This window comes from Cibotium barometz, chromosome 47, assembly GCF_041138505.1.
Source record: "Cibotium barometz isolate CiBa-2024 chromosome 47, ASM4113850v1, whole genome shotgun sequence".
Lineage (NCBI taxonomy): Eukaryota > Viridiplantae > Streptophyta > Polypodiopsida > Cyatheales > Cibotiaceae > Cibotium > Cibotium barometz.
The window spans coordinates 29,213,227-29,218,584 of NC_141092.1; positions in this window are offsets into that span (position 1 = coordinate 29,213,227).

Here is a 5,358-nt window from a genome sequence, read left to right on the forward strand (position 1 = left end):
ACTGGCATAGTTATTGCGTTAGCTCATTTAGTTGGGTTCACACTATAGAGAACCCTAGTATGTATTTGGTTGAGTACCTTTTCATATTGTGTGTACTCTTATCTTTGTATATGGTGTGTTGAGTGTTGTGTGAAGAAGAAGAAGATTTTCAGCCTTTCACCTTGTGTGTTCTCTTTTAGAGTTTTGTGAGTATGTGTATGCTTGTAAGAGCTCAACGTGTAGCAGGATTTTAACATCTATATCCCTTTTGCTCAAAGGGAATACCCAATGAACACACCTTTTTCTGCCTAGTACGCCACTCATATGGCAGTTGCACATATGTTATATATCCAAAAGCTTTCAAAAAAGTGAGACAAATCAGGTTTTCTGTCCTGTAAACTTTTCCTCTAGTGTTACATCATGTATGGCTGCAATAGGAGTCCTAATTATAATATAAATTGTTGTACACATAGCCTCAGCCCAATAGCTATGCAGCATATTCTTCTCTGCAACCATGAATGTTCGTGCTATCTCTGCAATGTGCTTGTTTTTTCACTCAACAACTCCATTTTGTTGCTGCGGAGTGTATCTACATATAAATTGTCTCTGAATGTCATTCTTTTGCAAGAATTCATAGAACTCATTGGAGAAGTATTCTCCCCCTCCATCTGCCCATAGACACTTCACATGCTTTCGTGTCTGTTTTTCAACCATCACTCTGAAATTCTGAAAATGAGTGAATACTTCACTCTTCTCTTTCATGAAGTACACCCACACTTTCCTCCTCATGTGGTCATCAATGAATGTTATATAGTACCTGCAGACACCTATAGACATAGTCTTCGTAGGACCCCATACATCTGAATGCACAATATCTAGTACATTCCTGCTCACATTTCTGTCATGTGGAAATACATGTTTTGTTTATTTTCCAAATCGACATGCTTCACATAGTTTTTGCATACCTTCAACTTTAAACTTAGGCTGCTCTGTCACAGTTTCTTTAGTCTGCATAGACTTCATTCTTTACACATTTACATGCCCAATTATCTTAAGCCAAATGTATGTATGTGGAATAATTCCTGAATATCGAGTACTACAGAGATCACAAGGATCAAACAACTCTGGGAGACTATGAGGAAGTGAACCTTGACAAATGGCAAGATGCTATGAGGAATCAACAAAAGTGGCAAAAGGATTTTATTGCAAAGTATAACAAATCAAGGAGTATGATGCATCACCAAGAGATCTACATATCAACCCATGTTTTTCCCTCTACCAAGAAGACACTCATGGGAGGATTTCAAAAAGATACAGGAAAGAAATCCTTGCTATCAACTTCCCAAAGCTGCCTTCACCCTCAGTGGAAGAACCCCTCATGGAAGCAAGTTTCTTGGAGACAAAAAAGAGCATTAAAGTACAAATATGTACCAGACTTCTCCTGCAAAATGCTATGCAAGTTCATGAGGCTACTCAAAGATTTCTTGGAGACTTTCAAGAAGACGGCACTTCACAAGCTCAATGATCCCGAGTGCGGGCTAGTTGGAACTTGGACTGGCGCGCAAACAAATTTGGGACTATTATGGTAGAGTACAACATTTAGTAGGCCACCACCTCAACTCGTGGGAGGAGATGTTTAGATATTTACTACGAAATTTTTACACTTCCCCACACATCTCTTCAAACCAAACTTCAAGCCATTGCAAAGTAGGTATATGGCAACTAGAAGATCATCAAACAGTGGAGACTTCCACAAGACAAAAATCTCCAAGGGCAGATGGAAAGACAAAAGCAGCTAGCAGAGCATATTGAGAAGCCATCATAGACAGATCGTGGCTCCAAGAGCCAATCTCGAGGACAAGGTTGAAAATATGCAGGGAGAAATGTTCCGGCAGCTGCGAAACGTGAAAGTGCACTCAAAGCCTATGTTGCGAGAAAGCCAGAAAGAAAAAATTTTGATGATTTTTCTCTCTTATTAGGAATGTACCTAAACCCACATCTTGTAAAAAAACTTCTGTTATTTTTGTGGGCTTCCAATTGAAGTTCCAGCTTGCAAAATAACTCGACTATTTAGAGTGTCTAACTGCCCAAATGTGGTCTCATTTTGTAAAAAGTCTATATAAGCCAGTTTTGTGGAGAGATAAGGTTACACTTAGTCATATGGATAAGTGAGCTATTGAGAGAGCTTGCAATCAAGCACTCTAGCACTCCCTATCTATCTCTCATCCATTGTACTCTCTTTAGCTAAAGCCATTATGCTTTAAGCTTGTTATGCAATGAAGACGGCAATTCTCTCTTCTCATTAATATCTTGTTAATTGAAGTTTGTGGCTGATTTGATTAACTTAACGCCTATGTGTATGTGTGGGTATTGAAGCCTAGAGCTCTTTTCTCTTAATTATGCATGCTTAAGCTTGCAATGGTGCTTGTGGGGTTGAGTGTGTGAGTATTAATCTTTTGATTAGTTTCTTGGAATGCCTAGTAACTTGCTACATTGAATCTTATTCTTTGGTTTTTCAAGAGGCGCGCACACACAACTATCTCGCTCTCTACCGACGTTAATACCCCCCTACCCCCCCCGCTCCCCCTCTCTCTCTCTCTCTCTCACACACACACACACACAACACGCATTCCACATCTTGACTTCCTCAACATATCTTTCATACAAAGCATCCATGTGCCAGGGCTCTATTGAATATTGAAGTGCCAACCCAGGCTGTTATTTGGGAAGTTGAGATAAAACTCATTCTTCCTCTAGGCTTTATAGGAACATGTGTTGAAATGTCAAGCTCGTATACAGCTGGAGGATAGCACATGGGTGCTGACAGAGTGACAGTATGGTAGATAGATATCGTGTGGTGTGTTTATGACCGCGTCCAGCTGGTCATGTGTGGTGTGGACATTACATTAGGTTTACTTTGTAGTGTGGACATAACACTATGTTGTGTTCTCCCTTGTGTGTGTGAGAGAGATGATGACTATGGCTTCTCTCCTTCTTTATGATTGATGGATATGGATTTGGGTTTGCTTCTCTTGTGTGTGCTCCCTCCTGTTTCTGTTTTTTATCATGGTATCAGAGCCTAGAGCTCATTAGCTGTGTTGTGAGAGTGAGTGAGAGAAGAGGGAAGAAGAAGAAAAAGCTGTGAAGGAAGCCATTGGAGCTTGGAGCAAAGGAGAAGCTGTGGAGCACACACCGGCATCAGATCTGAGAGCTAAGGACCATTGGTAAGTGTAGCAAGACCCCCTCTGCGGATTGCAGGTATCAAGAGCAAGTGTAAGAGAAGATTAAAGGTGCAAAAGCAAGCAGAAAATTTCTGTTTTTTGAAGCTTTAATGGAAAGCTTATGAAGGAGTGTGTCTTGGCAAATGTATTGGATCAAATGCAAAGCAAACACTGAGGCTCTCATGTATTGTGAATGAACACATGTATTAGCAACTTTGGGGCAAGTCATTGCATGGAAAATTGATGCATTATAGGCAATTTGTGAAGGAAAAAATTCTGGTTTTTTGGACTCTACAAAAACAGAGAACATATGCTCGGTGGAGGATCGAATGCGGAAGATTGAAGCAAAATTGAGTCAAACCCTTCATACCCATGATAGATTAGGTCATTTCTAAGAGACCTATCAACTCATTGGTGATTTCCCCTCTCTCCTAGAGCTCCAGGAGCAGGCGGCATGTTTTCTTGCAGGTTCTTGGACAGTTTTCATCATTTTCCATCATATGTGATCATTACAAAGTCTTTTCATGAGGTTGAAGACACTTGGAGCTTAGAAAATACTTGTTTGGAGCTGACATTAACATTTGGGAAGCTTACTTGAAGGATTTGGAGCTCATTCAACTCAATAACCAGTCATTAGCAAAAGTACAGAACTGTGTTGCAGAAACAGAGCTTCACAAATGCAAGCATTAATCTCTACCTGTTGAGAATTGGCCTAATTCCTTTGGTACAAGTAGAGTCCTATGAGTTGCTAACCTTTTGATTCAAAAAGTTTTGAATTTGGATAAGATTTGAAGGAGATAGAGCATTTTTAGTGAGAGGTGGTACCTGACAGATGCAGAAAAAGGCAAACCAGAGAGCTACAAAAATTGGTGGTTCTCATTCACCTTGAAGAATTTGATCAAACCCTTCTAGGATATGTTGGAGAAATGTGTTGGGAAGCCAATGCAAGTTGAATCATTGAATTTGGACAAGATTTGAAGGATTTAGAGCATAATCTTGACTGGTTACTGGCGAGAAAAAAAACCAGAAAATTTTTTGTAAAGGAGTATCATTTGGTTTCAACTTTGATCGAGTGTACATTGTTGATGCATCATTGTGGGATGTTAATGCACACAATTTGCAAGCATTTGAGGTAATTTGGAGAGATTTGAAGCTTTACAGGTCCTGTATACAACTTGTCAAAGGGGTACATCTACTATATTTTTGCAACAATGGGAGATGGTCCGATACAGATTGTTGGAGAGAAGCTTGACCGCACTAACTTTCAAGTGTGGAAGTTTCGAATGAAGAGTTTTTTGAAAGGCAAAGGTTTATGGAGTCTCGTCTCGGATGAAGACCCGGAGCCATACCTACCTCCTCAACCAAATAATGCTCAGTTGGTGGCTCACAAGCAATGGGTAGAGCGGTCTTCGAAGGTGTTGCATTATTTTTCAATATGTGTAACAGATGCCTTGCTTATTCACATCCAAGATGCAGATACACCGAAAGAAGCATGGGGTATATTGTGCCGAATGTATGAGACAGACACTGGTGCAAGGAAGATACAACTAAAGCAACAGATTCACAGTGTAACACGAAGGAATAGGAGTATACATGAGTATGTTCAGGAAATCAAGGGTTATGCAGATTCCTTGTCATCAATCCATGCCCCAATGGATGATGATGATTTGGTTGCTCTCACATTGCGTGGTTTAGGCAAAGAATACAAATCTTTTGACACTTCCATCTCAGTAAGGTTGGGAGGAATGCCAGACTTTAATGAGCTTGTGTCATTGCTCATTGTGGAAGAATTGAAGCTTGGCCTTGGTGGTATGAGTGTTACAGGTGGTGCATCCTCGTCGAGCAATGATGAGCATGCAAGGAATCAAGCTTTTTACTCATCTAGAGGCTTTCGAGGCAGGGGGAGATTTACCCCTCGAGGCCGTGGAGGACGTGGTTGGAATGACAGGTCTACTCAACCACAATCAAATCAGAATTTTCAGAATTCACAGTCATCATTTGGATCACGTGGAGGTCATGGATTTCAATCCCATAGGGGGAGATTTGGAACAGGTGCTCGTGGTGGTAGAGGACGATGGCAAGGTCCTCAACAAAATTTGAATGGGATTGAATGTCACTATTGTGGCAAACTTGGACATATGACAAAAGATTGTTACAA